Consider the following 17,572-nt stretch of genomic DNA (forward strand, 5'->3'; position numbering starts at 1 on the left):
CCAATAGAGACACTAACAGTGGACTTGGTAGGGCTGTCGGGAGGATTGAATTTCAAACTCACTTCCAGTGCTTGCAGTGGTGCTAACTCGACAGGGATCAACCCGTGCTGACTACTTGTTCATAATCATCATTATTTTTTAAAAATAAAAATATACATTGTCCAGAAATATATATTTTTAAAACCCCTCATGAAAGGTGCTGTTCCTTCATTGCCCATCTTTTTCCTTTTCTTCAACACCTCTGATATAAAGGACATTTTTACACCTTATTGAAATGTCACCGGATGTCCAGACGACGTTTCTCTCCCCTGCACTCCTTCCCCTACTGGAGCTCCACCTCACTGGCTTTCCTGTAAATCCACTGAGGAAGGGTTTGGGCTGGAGAAGCAAACTCAGGCTGAAAGCTACTTACTGCCCACCCAGCTGCAGCCCGTCCCTCGGGACTAGAGCAGCTACCAAAGGGTGACTGTTTTTATTAATTTCAAGATTAAATGAGAGCATGTGCAAAGAACAAGTACCACGAGGGACTCTGTAGAGGAACAATGAATGAAGCTTGGTGCCTTGTCATGGTGTGTCTAATCTCCAAGAGCAAGGGCCATTTATTTATTTATTCTTTCATTTATGATCTTTATCACTGAGCTACATGCCCGGTCCTTTTTATTTTTTTAATTTTGAAGAGGGATTGAAGTCAGGGGCACTCCACCACTGAGCCATATCCCCAGCCCTATTTTGTATTTTATTTAGAGACAGGGTCTCACTGAGTGGCTTAGTGCTTCACTTTTGCTGTGGCTGGCTTTGAACTCAGAATCCATCTCGAATTTGTTGCCGAAAGCTTGGTTCTTATCTCTGAGGCCGATCCAATAAAGAGGACAGGTTTTGAGGAAAAGGAAAACCAAGGTTGATTGTTTTACAATAAACACAGGGGACTCCTGCAGGATCAGGAGGCTCTTATAGAGGTGATTCAGAGAAAATGAGATTAGGGAGAAGAGATCAGGAAGAAGATCAGGATGGAGAAGTTTGGGGAAAAGAATATCAGAAGAGATCAGGGAAAAGAAGATCAGGAAGGAGAAGATTAGGGAAAAGAAGATTGGGGGGGGGGGAGAAAAAAACATGTAAGTTTCAAAGCCACAAGGGATACAGTCAGAGCATCGAGGGAACCCCATACATTCCCTTTGGCGATTACCACACTGTTCGGCATCTGCATTCTTTTAGTGCGCTTCAGTGTCTTATAGAGCTCGTCCCGCACATCTTTTTTTCTTCCATTTTCCTATTCTGGATGAGTTTGAGAATTATCTTGGCCATGCCATGCCTTCTTCCCTGGTTGGGGTTGTCGGGATGCACTAGCCCAAGTGTTCTGATCTCTAAAGCCCCTCTAGGAGTCTGGTCAGACAGGTCATTGGAACAAGAGGCCTCAGGTGAGTGCTCTGCAGAACCAGAGAAGAGGGGATTAAACCAGCCCAGGAGGATCAGGGATGAGCAGGTTTAGGAGGCTTCTGGCCTGGGTAGGGCTGTTCAGGCCTAAGGTGGAAGTTAAATTGAACAGATTAGGGAGGCTGGAGACCTGGGTGGGGCCTAAGTAGATCTTGGCTTCCTGTATAAAGCCTCACCTCTCCTCTCCCTCTGGCAACAGTCTTCTCCAGCTGGTGTCTTGCTCCTGAGACATCTTGCTCTTGAGAAGTCTTGCCCCTGACGACTGCGTCTTGCTCCACAACTGCGTCTTGCTCCTGACGATTCCTTCTTCCCAGGTATGAAGACTCCTGAGGGACCTAGGGACCAAGAACCTCCATGCACAGTGTACTTTGGTTTCCCCAAGTCCTGAGCACACAGAGGTGGTCCCTGCAGAGGGGGAGGTGGCAAGGTGAGGTGACGAGGGTGATTGTGGTGTGAAACGATGAAGGAAGCTGGTGAAACAGTGAAGGGGTCGGTTTTCCAGCCCAAAGGTTCTGAATATGTTGAGGAAGAACAGAGGGTGAGTTCCTGGGCCCAGGGCAATGGGGTGCTCTCCTGTCACTGAACCGCCCCTGAGGGGACGCCTGCTGGAGAGCTTGCACTCTGTGAATAGATGGCTCTGTGGTTTCCTGCGTAGGCCCGAGAGGTTGGTTGATTTGTGACAGTCCTGATCGAGCCAGAAACTAATGTTTCAGTTGGGTAAGATGCGGAGCTGCAAAATGGAATGGAATGGAGCTAAGTGACCGGATACTTGAGTAGTTGTGGGCATGAAAGAGTCTGGCTTGCAAAGAGGAAGAGAGGCTTTGGCCTCTGGGGCCTATTGTCTGATAAAGACAATCTGCACCCTGCAGGTGATGGTACCAATCTTAGGAGTGATTGTGAGGATTAACAGGGGACTCTGGCTTTTCCTCCAGGTTCTGATGTGTCACTGTGTTCTTGGCAAATACGGATTTTCAGAACCAAGGGGTTTTTCCTTTGTGTGGCAGGGGCGCCCATTCCACTGCTCCCAGACAGTCGGTGGGGGTGGATATAGTGAGTGGGTAACAGGCCTGCGGATGCCTAGGACATGGCCCATGGCTGAATCAGATGGTGCTGCTTTTTCTTTTTGCTTCTGGGGATTTTAGATAAACAGTCCCCTCAGGGTAGGACAGTTCTCCCTCATCTCAGGGAGGCCTCTACAAGGCCCTGTTAATGCAGGAGGAAGTCACCTAATTGAGGTCTTCCTAACATACTCTCTTTGAAGATGCAGGACAGTGTGGGAGAGGGGTGAGGGTGCCTGCCCATTTCTCTGGCAGGAACTCAGGATTGGGAAGCATTTTAAATTGGATTGCAACTTCAAAGAATATTTAGTGACAAAGAAAAAGCTCTGGGTAATATGGGAACTGGAGAAGTCCATTTATGTAAGGAATGCCAGCAATTCTGTTAACATCTCCAAGGAAATCTCATGGCCACACTGGGGGTAGTCCAAGGTCCCCAGTCCCATGCTAATACTAGATTATTTCAGTTCAGGTCTCCCATCCTGGAGGGGCAACATGAGAGCAGGAGTTCCACTGAATCTGGAGTTAAAATGTTGACTGCACACCTGTAATCCCAGCAGCTTAGGAGGCTGAGGCAGGAGGAGCACAAGTTTAAGGCCAGCCTCACCAATTTAGGGAAGTCCTAAGCTATTTAGTGAGATCCTATCTCAAAATAAAAAATAAAAATGGCTGGGGATGTAACTCGTGGTGAAGTGCCCCTAGGTTCAATCCCCAGTACCACATGCTTCTTGCTTTAATGTACATACATTTTAGCAAAAGCCAGCCTTGGTTCCAAGTTGGAAACTCATGCTAATGTACCACCTGGTTGGAGGTGGGGTGAGCATCTAACAGTGACTCCTGAGGGAAGTTTTTTCCAGATCTGCCCATATATATCCACAGGTACCCCCAGCTAGGCCAGTGCACAGAGTAGATCGCCAAATGCTTTTCTATATTTAAACAATTCAAGTAATCCACACGGCTTCTATAAGGCGTCATAAAAGCTCCTGCCTCAATAAGATTAGGGTCAGAAGACCAATTACCTTTCTGGCCCACATTCCAGAGTTGACTCAGATAAGCCGCCTAGGTGCCCAACCTCAGGTTTCCGAAGTGTCTTAGATGAAGAAAGTCTCAGACTTCAGCCCCTCCGACTCTGACATCTGGGCTTAAGTCAGCACCCCGCCCCCCCCACACACACTACCTAGGAGACTTGGGGGATTCTGGTTATGTGAGTGCAGCGATGTATGGGGGGCAGATGAGGTTTGTTTTGCAGGTGAACTTGAATGCTTTCTGCAGGGCACGCCCTCTACTGTCTCAAGGTCCATGTTGGCCTGTCATTGTCCTCTGGTCATTCAAAGTTTAACCTGCTTGGAATGGAAGGCATGTGAAGTCCATTTTTTAAGTCAAAAGTAATTTTAGAGTCCCTATTGTGAATAAGGCACTCCAGCTAACAAGAAAAGCCCGAAAGAGCTATGGTCCGTAGACAGTTGGAGAAGGTAAAGGCTAGGTGTTATGGTGATTAACTTTGAAGAAAGGAGTATAAGGTGAAGTAAAGGCTGAGGAGATTCCGGGTGGTCAGGGAAGCCCTTCCCCAGAGGCCACATCAGAGCAGAGACCTGAGTCAGGGAAGCAACTTGTGAAGACCTATGCCATCTGGGCAAGGGGATCAAGGGAAGGGACACTCTTGTCCCTCTAAGGAGCAGCAGGAAGGCTGTGGCCAGAGAGCAAGGACATGCACTTGGGTCGAACTTGGTTGGTCTCCTAGAGACTTGCAGTTGTGTTGGAAGGGGCTGGGTCACTTGAAGTTTGGAGGAGGAAAGTACGCGATGCGATTTATGTCGCCAGGAGCACTATCTTCCACAGGACATAGGAAAGATGCTCAGACGTGCCCTGGAACACAGCTCCAGGGAAATACAATAGAACTTGTATGTGTGGAGAGATTTAAAAAAACAGGACAGGGCATAGTTGTGATTGACTGCCTATAATCTCAGACTCTAGAGGTTGAGGCAGGAGGATCACAAGTTCAAGGTCAGCCTTTGCAATTTAGCAAGACCTAGTCTCAAACAAATAAGTAAATAGGGCTGAGGCTGTAATTTAGTGTGTGGGTTTAGAGTGCTCCTGGGTTTAATCCCCAGTACCAAAAACAAAGACAAAAAAGGAAATGCACCTAATACAATAGTGGCTATTTGTCAATAGCTTACCCTCCTTTTATGGAATTTTTCACAATTTCCACAGTGACTAAGTTGCAGGTAGAAATCTTATGCAAATGCTTTCCCTCCAAATATAGGGATTGGATCAGATTTTCATCTGCATCTCTGGAATTTGCAAATTTACAGCTCCACCTTCTTCACATGCCCCATCCCCCAAGGCTATCTCTGAAAGGGAGATTGGGAGGAGGTCAGGCCAAAAGACTCTGGCTTTTATTCGTTTTTTTTTTTTTTTTTTGTTTGCACGGGGAGAAAAAACAGGAAAACCGTTGGGCCAGATTCCTAAGGCTTGTTCCAAGTTAAACATTCTGTGCTTTTGTGTTCCCCATAAATCCTGGAGATGACTGCAGCACCGAGATTGCACCTGGCCGAAGGTTTCCCCAGAATGATACTCAGGACAGTACCTTAAAAGCCAGGGAGAGGGGGAAGTTTTGCCAGCTTCCACAAGAGAAGTGGGAAGGGGTCCGTGGGTGCTGATGTGCCTGGGTAAAAGGGGCCACACTGAGATTTTCTGGAACAAAGTAAAATTTCATCCACATTTACAACTGAAGAGGAGACACTGAGACTTGTCCAGTGGCCCTAAATTGGGAGGTCCACTTCCGGAAACAAGGCTAGGTAGGCTGCCTGTTGGCAGGAGTCACTTTCAGGAATCCTACGCCTGCAGCTCAGAATGAAGTCAGCAGGAGCCCTGCCACTTTCTCAGGCCAAGCCTCCAGCAAGGTGGGGAAAAGACGTCAATTTTATTGAGTTTCTTTGTTCTGTTCCTTGGCAGCTGGTCTGGCTGCCCTGCCCTCTGGACACTTCCCACCCAGTACCTCCTGGGATGGGGTAGATGATGGAGGGCGGGAGGGGGGTGGGGGTAATCGGAATGGTTGGGGTAGAAATTGTGCTGCTGCGACCTGGCAGGGCTGGGGGCTGTTCTGCTGAGAAGTGTTCTGATGAAGGGGGACTTGCCAAGAAGACAGGCTGAGCAGTCGAGGGCCACCGGAGTCATTCATTTCTCAGTTGTTAACTGAGCCCTGCTGAGTTCCACATCCTTCTGGATTTGGGGAATCTCTGCTCTGGAGATGTGGTGATCCCCGACTTGTAATGTTTGGACTTAACGATCTTTCAACTTTACAGTGGTTGAGAAATCAATACGCACTCAGTAGAAGCTGCACTTTGAGATTTTGAATTTTGATCTTTTCCTGGGTCAATGATACATGGATGATAGTCTCTGAGGCTGCCGGGCAGCTGAGGAGAGCTGCAGGTCTGGATCTCACATGTGATCAGGAGGGAATGCAGCTGCTGTCACCAGGCTGTGATGCTCAGTAGATTAGGGACATGAGATGTGTTTTTCACTTCAAGTATCTTTTTTTCCTTTGAGGGGCTGGGGATGGGACCCAGGACATCATGCAGGCTAAAGGCAAGGCTCTGCCACTGAGCAATTTGTTCCCCACCCCCAGCTTATCATTTCCAATACTTTTAAATTGTGATAGGATTATTCAGATAGTCCTACTGCAGGTTGAGGGCCCTCTGTATTCTCATCAAGAAGTTAAACTCTGGGTAAATCTAACGGATGCCGGGTGGAAGGAGCAATCTGGCCAGTTGACTATTCTGCATTTGGCTTGGCATTTTGGCTTTTATGGTTGCATTCTTGTTTTTTTCCCAAAGAAGTTGAACTCTAGCTGGGTTTGGTGCACTAAGGATTACTTTTCTGTAATCCCACTAGGAAACCTGAGGTAGGAAGATGGCAAGGTCAAGGCTAGCCTGGGCAACTTACTAAGACTCTGTCTCAAACTAAAAAATCTTTAAAAAAAAAAAAGGGCTGGGTGTGGCTTAGCCAAAGAGTGGCTGAGTATTGGGGGGTGGGGATTTAACCCCACCTTTCTAAAATTTTACCTAAATGTCTTAATTTCTGGCACTTGAAATGTGAGACAAATAGTGACACTGGCCTCATCCTCAGCAGCAATCAGCTGAAGTTTGCAGGGGCTGCCCCTTAAAGGAAATCAGAGGGTAGTTTCCCTCCTCAGAGTCTTTAGTCTTACACCGTCTCCATGGAAACAAAGACTCTGGCCCCGCCTCCCCACTTCCTCTTTGCTTCCATTATTATTCCTTAGATATTTTCTTAGCAGCTGTGGTTGGAGGCACAGGGCAGGAAGACCCAAAGGCAGAGGGGGGCTTCCTGGGGCAGGTGATGCAGAGGGAGGCGAGGGCAAGGTGTGTGTGGGGGTGGGGAGGGGACTAGCTAGGTTCTGCTAGGGCAGAGTTTGGGTTCCACCTCAGATTAGGAGTGCTCCACTTAGGCACACACCCGGAAGGCCTGAGACAGCTGCTGGGCCACTTGCAGGCCTTCCTGATCAAAGAAGTGGTGCCTGGAAAAGCGAGGCCATAGGCACTGTGTCCACTACCCCAGTGATTGACACTCAAGTTAGCCAGTCATCAAGCCAGCGCACAGAGCTTGCTCTCCTTGGAGACCACACACAGGCCCAGTGCAACTTGCCCTGTCAGAACTCCAGGGATGATGAGCCATTGAGTGACAGCCTTGGAGCTGGCTAGAGGCCAGCACTGAGCTGGGGCAAGGCAGGAAAAAATGTGGAGAAAGCAGTCTACCGTAGAGAAAGAAGGTATTTCCATAGAAAACCTTCAGATTTCACACCAGGTGGGAGATGATCACATCAGTAGACTTCCAGGTGATGGTGGGCATGGAAACAGGGGCACTTGCATGGACCTCGATCACCATGATTTGTGGTTAGGTGCTTCTCTTGCTTCACTCCGCACATGGCCTTGGGCAGAGGCAGAAACAGAAGCTCTGGAGTGAGGCAGGCTTGAGTGTGAATCCAGCTGTTTGGGAAAGTAGCTGGCATATGATCTGGATTTCCCACTGCTGGAATGGAAGCAGATAATCAGTCACTGAAGACAAATGGGATGATACAAGGAGCCAGAGTTATGGCAGGATGGAGGCTCCCCACACAGGACCGTGTGCAGCACTGAACAGTCTTCAGCTCATGGTCACCCTAGAGGGGTTGGAAGACGATATACTAGTTGCAGTGGAAGTAGGGAGGTCAGCAGAGGATGTCAAAGGAATATTTGAAACTTCTAGAAAGATCCACTCATGACTGAAGCTCTGATTCATTCAATGGGTAATTGTATCCATTTCACTTACTATGTGTTGAGGACATGCAGATGGTGTTGCAGGAAGGGTTTGAGACCCAGAGGCCAGGGTCTGAGATCTTGGCTCTGCCTACAGTTTTAACAGACCCATAACAAGGAAAATGGAATGATGGTCTTTACTGAGCCCCTCCTGTGTGCCAGGTATTATGGCAATGCTTGACTTCTTTGTTAAGAATGCAGGACTTCTCTGTTAAGATGCAGGCAAAGCAATTTATATTCTCTTGCTGGTACTAATAACCATCACAGTGATTGATCTGTTAGACTCCTGCAAGGCACTTTATCATCAGCATTACCACTTGCCAATTTCATAATGTGATTGTGTTCTATCTGTGGCTGTAACTCTCTAGGGTGTATTTATTTCTTGGCACCAGTTCAGTACCTGGCTATTACACCATTGAAGAATGGCACCATAACTATTTCTATGGTTGCTTTACTTTTATTTTTTGGCCAGGGTATTAATATATTGCCTCAGCTTGCTTTGAATTTGTAGGCTTGAATGATTCTCTCAGCCTCCACAAGTAGCTGGGACCACAGGCTTGTACCACTGCCTGGCTCTAAAGTTCTTGATTAAATTAATGTAATTTAATCTTACTTGTACTCAAAACCACCACTGGAGGTGGATTGACAGGATATCCTCTTGTTGTGAAGTAACTCGGGGTGGAAACCTGGATCAGTACCACTTTAAAAAATATTTACTTATCCTGTAATTCCAGTGACTTAGGATGCTGAGGCAGGAGGACTGCAGGTTTGAAACCAGCCTCAGAAACTTAGCAAGGCCCTAAGCAACATAGTGAGATCTTGTTGCAAAGAATAAAAAGGACAGGGGTTATAGCTCAGTGGTAAGGTGCCCCTGTACCCCAAAACAAACATTTACTTAAAAAAAAAACTGATAGAAGTAAAGTTTTGAGTATTTAATTTGTGAGCATTTAAATTGGTCTTTGCCTGGTGGAAACCATTAGCATTTAGCTGATGGTTTCTCTAGTTGGTGACTTAAACTAAGAGTCAACGTTGCATTGTATTAAGTTGAAGCATAAAATTTACAATGGCAGTTACCTAAGGTTCCAATTACTATAGACCCTGACTCTTTTCTGCCTCCATATTTTCTGAACTTTTAGCATTTCTTCTTACATTTATTTGCCTTTTCTATTTTTTCTATCAACTCTATTTGTAAGCTCCCGTAAATCCTTGTTGGAGCAGCATACAGTAGGAAATAGACACTTCCCGCTGTCAGAGACTACCACGAGGAGCCCTTTTATGTATTTCTGTTGACTCTATACACATCTAAGCAAGACTGAAAACAGCCCATAAGTATGTCAGTTCCATGTTCTGTCCCTTTTTAATTTCTTCATTTAAATCTGATCCCTTGAAGTCGCACTTTCATGACTGTGCCATGCATTAATTGACATAGCTTGAGTTCTGGCTGGATCTAGGGGGACTGATTCAGTGGCAGGAGGCCTGATGGAGCGATTCTAAGATTATCATCCCTGGGGTCCTGAGGAGAGGTCCCCACAGAGTGGTTTTGTCTAGGTGTTTGAGCTGCAGTCTCGGTAGGTCAGTTAGGACCTGACCACTCTGCCCCTTTGTGACCGTGGTTGAGGGCAGGAAAGGAAGCAGTGGGAGGCCATGTGCCCAGTGGCCTCAGGGCTGGGAACCTGAGCACACAGGCCTGGAATGCAGCTGCCCCCTCCAGCCCAGCCCAGACGGCCAGGTGGCAAGCTGGCTGCAGTCCTCATGGAGGGGGTTTGAAAGAAACTCCCAGGGAGGCTGGGGCTTTTCCTATTCCTCTGAACTCTGGGTTTTCCCGGGCATGGTGACTCAGAGGGTGTGGCACAGAGGCCAGAAGAGAAATGAGACCCAGGGCTGCTGGGTGTCTCTCTCACTGCACAACCATCTCCCAGGAAGAGAACTGTCCCTCGTTCCCTGGGGGAAGCACCGAGCACCCCAGAACAAAGCACGCGTGCCAGGTGCCCCAGGGTCTGTGCACTGAGAGTCCAAAGATCTGGTGGCATCACACGTGTGTGTGTCAGGCAGCGTCTGCAGCTGGGCAGCAGCACCCTGCACGGTGGGCCTCCTTGCCGGTCCTCCCCCTCTAGCCTTCCTCCCCTGCGGGTTGGGGGGGTGCTTGCTGCCCTTGGCTCAGGCTGCTCATGTTTCCCCATCTGCTGAGCAGGACTTAGCTGAGGCTCAGAAGCCAGAAGCACCATTGACCAATCTCCCTCTCCTGTCCTCTGCTGGGTCCCACTGAAGGCAGGGACAGTGGAGGAGAGGGCAAGTGGGAAGGCAGGGATGTTTGGGAAGGCCAGCTCCAGGATTGCTGGACTTTCAGGAAGTAGTAGATCCTAAGAAAGAAGCACAAGAAGGGCAGGGCCTGGTTTGAGCCCAGGATTGCAAAAGACAAACAATCAAACCAAACAAATACTGCAAGAGGGTGCTGTTTTCATAAGATGTTTGAAAAATTGCAGCAGGATGTGGTGGCTCACGCCTGTAACCCCAGTGGCTCAAGAGGCTGAGGCAGGAGGATCACAAGTTCAAGGCCAGCCTCAGCAACTTATGAGGCCCTAAGGAACTCAGTGAGACCCTGTCTCTAAAAAATAAGAGGTTGGGGATGTGGCTCCGTTGTTAGGTGAAAGTGTTAGGCAAAAAGCCTGAAGAAGCTCCTGTTAGCTGTGAAGGTGGCTAAGGGGGGGGTCGGGTTGAGAGGGGAGCAGGGAGGCACTCCAGAAGGACCAGTGTCATTGCCACAGGCCACACTCTCCATGACCAGGTGCCTCACCCCCAATCGTGTGGGCTTCCGTGCACTCAGGTATATTCCTCCTAGAAGCTTTGAGGATGTGGACTCCCCGGTGTTCTACAAATAGACAATGGTTTATGGATAGTGTATCATTGGTTCTTGGAACTCTAGTCACCAAGCCTTTTCCATACGATATCTTCCCAAATTTTCATTGCCTATGAGTTAAGCAAGGTGGATTTGAATACTGTACCCATTTAACTGAGAAAACTGAGGCTCAAAGTAGCTGGTTTTTCTGTGCTAATAAGGACTAAATGAATGAATACATTATTGTTTTTTTTTTTTTTGGAACTGGGGATTGATCCAGGACTGCTTTACCACTGAGCTACATCCCCAGACCTTTTTTAATTTTTATTTTGAGACAAGTTCTTGCTAGTTTGCTTAAAGCCTTGCTAAGTTGCCCAGGCTGGCCTCTCACTTGCAATCCTCCTGCCTCAGCCTCCCAAGTTGCTGGGATTGCAGGTGTGCACCACCATGCTTGGCTTACATAATTTAAAATCTCCATTTCTGATTTCAACGTTGCCATGTGTGGATAAAATAGTAAGTCTTCACCCTCCATTATCCTTATTCAGGTTGGCATGTATCTTCTAATCTATTCCACTAGCTCATGGTTGGCTTGATATAGATATCATTTCTGAAATGGGAAATGTATTGTCAGTCTTCTGTCTTTGTCTGTTTTCTATTGCTAATATAATGCCACAGATGGGCCAGTTATGAAGAAGGGGTTTGTTTTGATTCAGGGTTCTGCTTATTGCTGGCAAGATTTCAGGGGTGACACAGGCATCATGTAACACTGAATGATGAGAGACAGGAAGTTCAAGAGATCTGGCAAGCTGGCTTTTATTGAGACCTGGAGATAAGCCATTAACCATTAATCCGTCAACTGCATGAATGGATTAATTCATCCGTGAGGTCAGCCCTGGGTACCTCTTAAAGGTCCCCCCTTTTTAAACTAGGGATTTAACCCAGGGGTATTTAACCACTAAACCATGTCTTCAGCCCTTTGTTTTTTATTGAGACAGGATCTAAGTTGCTTAGCACCTTGCTATGGTGCAGAGTCTGGCCTTGAACTTGTGATCCTCCTCCTCAGCCTCCAGGATAGCTGGGATTAAAAGGAGTGAGCCATGGTGCTTGTGGTCCTATCTATTAATATCTAATGATGGGGATTAAATTTCAACTTAAATGAGTTTTGAAGGGGACAAGCCGTATTCCAACTAAACATTCACATTATAGCATTATAGCTCAGTATGAATAAGGTTGTGAAATTTGAAAATTATTGTGCCTTCAGATTGTTTTCTAATTGTCACCAAAAGCATTACCTTTGGCAACATCTAAATACAAAATAGTCTTGGAAAGTAAGTAAGTAAGGCAGAGGTAAGATCATTTGAACCACTGGTAAATGGTCCAACAGGTCCAGCATTCTGTGCTTGGATATTATACACACAAACAACTTTTTTACAATTTTTTCATAGCTTCAGTCCCACTGAGTTAACTTTTTGTTATTTTCACTTAGTAGATAACAGGAGTCTGTGGTAGGAAAATGTTCAGTGAAGCTCTGGCAGCAAGAGAAGTATTCAAGTAAAGTCTAGGAGGAAATGTTCCAGGAAGACAGGATGGCTGGGGCAAAGGCCCTGGGGTGGCCCTGAGTGTTGGAAGCAGAAAGTAGGCTGGACTGCCAGGTGAAGCCCCCTCTTTCTCTGCACCAGATCCTGGCCACCAGGCTGTGGGGCCTGGAGTAAGACTGGTCCATGCCCACTATCCAGGGCCTCTGCTGGGGCACTAGCTTTTCCGTCTGTGCCTAACATGTCTGTCCTGCTAACCTGGGAGTTCAGCCATTGGTCTCACCTATTTAGAGCCTGTCGCAGTGCTATATAGTAAAGAGGTTCTGGTTATTTAAAGCAGAGGCTATTGAGTAACGGCAGTAAAAGATCCACATAATTTGATCCGCCACACCTCTCAGACTTATTTTTCCATTACACACAATTTTAATGACTTAGTTGAATAGATAAAGGAGATGAGCTATTTTATTAATTTACAACAGATGAGAAAGAGCAAAGTACAAATGATGGGGTATGTGGTGGCAGCTACTGTCCCTAAATGGCTTGCTCACCTGGGTCTATTGAATAGAAAAACAGATCTATGACACTTAAGGAATTATGTGGCTGTAATGGGATTTGTTAAATGATTATAAATCATTATGAGTCAGCAAAACAGTCTGCTTCTAGCAGAAAGTGTGCATCTTTTATTTAGAGACAGAGTTTTGCTATGTTGTCCGGGGCAGGGTCAGGTGGGTAGGGAGATCTCAAATTCCTGAGCTGAAGGAATTGGTCCCAGCCTCCCTAGTGGCTGGAACCACAGGTGTGTGACCAAGCCTGGCTTTTTAAAAATTTCTTCAGGCCTGGTAGAGTACATGCTTAGCATGTACAAGACCCTGGGCTCCATCTCTGGGATTGCAAAATAAATAAATAAATAAAATAAAATAATAATAATTATCACAAAATATTTAGCCAATTAAGAATCTCAGTCTAAAGTGTTAGATTTACCCAGAGGAAACTAAGTTGTAAAAGATGGTAACAGAGAAATGGAATGGGTTTTAGGTGAGGTACAGATGCTGGAACCAAACTACCTGGGTTTAAATTCTGGCTGTGTCACTCACTCACTGTGACCTTGGGTAGGATACTTAATCTTTCTGTATCAGTTTGTTCATCAATAAAGTGGAGATGATAAACTTACCTCAGGAATATGAGTCAATCTGTGAGAAGCAGCCAGAATAGTATCTGGCACAGAGTGAGCAACGTGTGTTAACTTGTTGATGGTCATGGTGATCATTTATGGATTAGCCAGTGAGTTCAAATCTGGCTATAGATTTCAAATTTCAGAGCCCACTTTCACTATTCCTCCCTCCCACCAAACCATTCAGTTTCAAAAAAACCTTCGCATAGTGAAATATTCACTTAAAAAGGACATAGAACTTGTGGATTTACCATAAAGCAAAGGATCATACCAAGAAGCTGGGTCAGGGGTCAGGTCTCAGGCTCCCATGATTGCCTCCCTCCTCCCCCAAGAGTCTTGGGTAGTGAGCCCTCCTTTCCCTCAGGATATTACCACTTAGATTTCAATTCCTGGTTGTGAAAATTTAGTTTGAGCTGATTTTGGAATTTTATCTAAATGGAATCAGTGTGAACTCTTGTGGTTTCTTTGACTTTGGAGATGTATCCATTTAGTTCTGTGTAGTAAATATTCTTTGTTCATTTTCATATATTATCTAGCCACTTTTCAACTACAAAAAATGGTTCCATAACAGTACTTCATGCACTGAGAGTTTTCAGTTAGTGACACCCGAGCTCTTGGAGGCCGTGTTCTCCCAGGTGTTCTCTTGGTGAACCTAAATACATATGGCCAGGAGTGGATGCTTGTCTCTCACTCTGGTTTCTTCTTACTCTGTTTAAAGTGTCATTCTTTTATGGTCAATACACGGTTTATCTTGTATAGTCTTTTCCTACCCTAGTTCATGAATATTTGCCTATACTGTGCTGTCTTTTAGAAGTTCAATTGTTTTGCCTTTTACCTTTAGATACATTTGTGTTTGTGGTGTGAGATTAGAGGTTCAAGTTTCATTCATTACCTCGTGCGTGGATTACTTCAATACTTCTGCAGGGTTACTGTTGTAAATCAAGTGCCCATATATGTTCTGGGTTCTCTATTTTGAACCCAGGAGATCAGAAAGGGATCTTGACACAGTATGAGCATTACAGGGTTATGTGGCTATCCTTATAGTTAGGTAGTCTTGGACAAGGCTCTCAGTTTTCATTTTAGTGCTATCACTTCATCTATTAAGTTATACTTTGTAACACAGCAATAGGTACCGAAAAAAGTACGCTGAGCCGGGGGTGGTGGTGGTGCATGCCTGTAATCCCAGTGACTCAGGTGGCTGAGGCAGAAGGATCACAAGTTTGGGGCCATCCTCAGCAATTTAGCAAGCCTCTAAGCAGCTTAATGAGACCCCCATCTCAAAAACAAAAAAGCAACAAAAACCTGAAACGAATTGAAAAAATAGTCTACATTTTTGATTTTAGAAGGTTGCATAGAAACAGACTGCTTAAAGCAATAAATATGCTGGGCCCAGTGGCACTGCCTGTAATCCCAGCAACCTGGACGTTGAGATGGGAAGATCTCAACATTTGAGAACAGCCTGGGCAATATAGTGAGACCATCTCAAATAAAAGCATTGGAGCTATAGAATAGCTCAGATACAGTGCCCATGTCTTCAACCTTGTACAAGGGAGAGAAAGCAACCTTGTACAAGGGGGGGTGGGTGGAGAAACAGTATTCCGTAGCTGAGAAGAAGATGAAAATATTCTTTGCACATTATATTCTACTAAAGGGAGAGATTTTATTTTTTGGTAATGGGGATTTAACCCAGGGGTGCTATGCCTCAGAGTCAGATCCACAGCTCTTTTCTTTTTATGTTTTATTTTGAGACAAGATATCACTAAGTTGCTTAGGGCTTTACTAAGTTGTTGAGGCTGGCTTTGAACCTGTGATCCTCTTACATCAGCCTTCTAAGTCTCTGGGATTACAGGCATGAGCCACTAGGCCATGCTCTAAAGGGACAGATTTCAGATGTGCACAGTAACACATGTGCACACTATTTCCTTTCCTCCACACTGTTCTAGAAGTAAATACAAAGATTACATCTAAAACTAGAATCATATACTATCCCTGATTTTATAACTTGAGATCCACATGAATTTAGAAAAAATCCTGGATCAAACTTGTGTTTTGCCTTTTTGATTGAAATGTAGAAGGAAGACCTCTTTGCAAATGTTTTGAAAATGTTTTCTGCACATTAACTAGTTCCTTGTTTAGTGATGGAGAAGCAATGGTCCCACAAAGACCATAGTCACCAGGGGAGGTTCATGGAATGAAGGTCTAGTCAACACCTGCTCCCTTGAACCTGGGTTGGTGTGTCTGCAGTCTGTCTTGCCCATGGTTAGAAGTAAAGCTGAACTCAAGAAACACACCTGGGCACATTGAATGCTGCTTTAGAAGGGGCTAGTTGACCCGAGTCCACCTACTGCCGTCCCTTTCAGAGTCACCCAGGCTGATTAGCTTCCTCCAATGCCCACTCCCCATGCAACATCAGTACTCATGGACAGTACCTCAGGCTGTGTGGCCTGTCCCAAACTTCCAGATGAGTGAGGCTTCCCACCTATCTTGTCCCAACACCAGAGATTCCTATGGAAACCAGCATGGCTGTCGCACAGAGTCCTAACTGCCAAGCACGGTTCTGTATGTAGAAATACTCTAACTGGGACCAACATTCTCATTTAACTCAAGCAAATGGAAGCAGCAGAAGGGGGAATTTATTTCAGGGAGTTTGGCCCAGAAGTCATGGTTCCTGGAAGGGGCACTTCTAAGAGCTCTTGGTTTTGGAATGAAACCAGCTTGTTCCAAATGGGGTGCTTTGACTACTAGTTATGGACAACTAGCAAACTGGCTGGTTAAGTCTCACTTCCCCATCTATAAAACCAGGATAGCAAGGCAGATGAAGGGGCAGGAATTTCGGAATAAGACCCAGGTCTCGCACCCCACCCCCCACCCCTGGGTCATGCCCCTAACTTCTATCCTTAGCTAGGAAGGGAGCTTCTCCTAGCCCCAGGGACAGTTATTGTGTGTACATTGGAGACTTGTCTGCCCAAGTAACTGGGAAGCTGTTATGATAAGGACCAGAATGGGTTTCCCGGGACAGGTCTTTCTCAGCTGAGTGTGGAGATATGTAAGCACACGGGACACCACACCGGGCAGAGCAGGACAAAGCCAGGCAAACCCAGGGCAAGCTCCCAGAAGGGGCGTTGGGAGCAGCCTCTTGCCCTCCCGCGGGCTGGCCAGCCCCACCTGGGTGCAGACCCAGGGCCGCGTGGGCAGGCGCTACGCTATGTTGAGGCTGCCCAGGGCCACCTCCAACAATCCGGGCTTTGTTGTCGAATTTGCCCCTGAGTTTCCAGTTGGCTTTTATCTGTGTCTCCGAGTCTCTGACCCCTCCAGCCTCAGGAGCGAGACTGGGAGAGTCAGGCTGCTGGGGAGGGAAGGCGGGCTGCAGGGAGCGGAGCGGGCGGCTCTCAGGACCTCATGCTGCCAGCGCCGGGCGGGGCTCGGCACGCGGGGCGCAGACCGGGCGCGGGCCGTTCGGGCCGTTCGCGGGCCGGACCGTCTGAGGTTTCTCCGCAGCCCGCAGCCGGGCCGGCCGCCTGTCCTCCCTCTGCGCAGCGGGCGAGGTCACGATGGGCTCATTAAGCCGGCGGCAGGTAGGCAGTGCCCCGGCGGCTGCGGGCGGTCCTGGAATGTGCGAGGGGCGTGATGACAGCGACTGCCGCCGGCCTCTTTGCGTAACACCTTCGCTATATATACCCGGCGCGCCGCTGCGCTCCACCTGGCTGCCTCCTTCTGTGCCTTACCTGCAAAGGGAGCGCTGGTGAGTACCGCTGCCGGGCCAGGGCGCTGCCTCCCCACCTCTCTGGCTTGCAAAGCCATTCTCAATTCCTTTAGAGCCCTGGATGCTGACTTCAAGGAACTTGGTTGGCTTTGGGCTACGGAAGAGAAAATAACCTTTTAGACATTTTAAAGATTTTTCTTAAGTGTATGGCTCTTACCACAACTCTGATTGCTACACCAGGGAATTCAAAAAGGTGTCCCAACTCTCGGGAAGCACCAGGTAACCCCTTAGGAGTCCAGATGGCTGTGCTCACTTTTTGGCTGGTCTGTAACTAGCTGTGTGACTCAACAGATTCCTGTGAGCCCTTGGGGTGAAGTTTCCTTCTCTTCACAAGAAAATGGGACCATCTCAGATTGCAGTGTTTACAGATTGAGCCCTCTTATCCCCCCATCTCAGGGTCTTTCCTGCCCTGAAAATGCTAGGTTTGTGGTGGCTCCCGGTGATGGGGTGTTCCCCCCCCCCCCCC

The 17,572-nt window shown here is 47.0% G+C and overlaps 1 protein-coding gene across 1 annotated transcript in view; it reads left to right on the forward strand.

The window, feature by feature from the left end:
* Window positions 1-16,932: 16,932 nt before the first annotated feature.
* Slc34a2 (solute carrier family 34 member 2) overlaps window positions 16,933-17,572 on the forward strand; it is a 22,199-nt gene continuing 21,559 nt past the window's right edge. The window contains exon 1 of the mRNA XM_015482006.2: window positions 16,933-17,085. The gene's annotated coding sequence lies outside the window, so the exon portion shown is untranslated. The remainder of the gene's footprint in view (window positions 17,086-17,572) is intronic.

This window comes from Marmota marmota, unplaced genomic scaffold (genome assembly GCF_001458135.2).
Source record: "Marmota marmota marmota unplaced genomic scaffold, marMar, whole genome shotgun sequence".
NCBI lineage: Eukaryota > Metazoa > Chordata > Mammalia > Rodentia > Sciuridae > Marmota > Marmota marmota.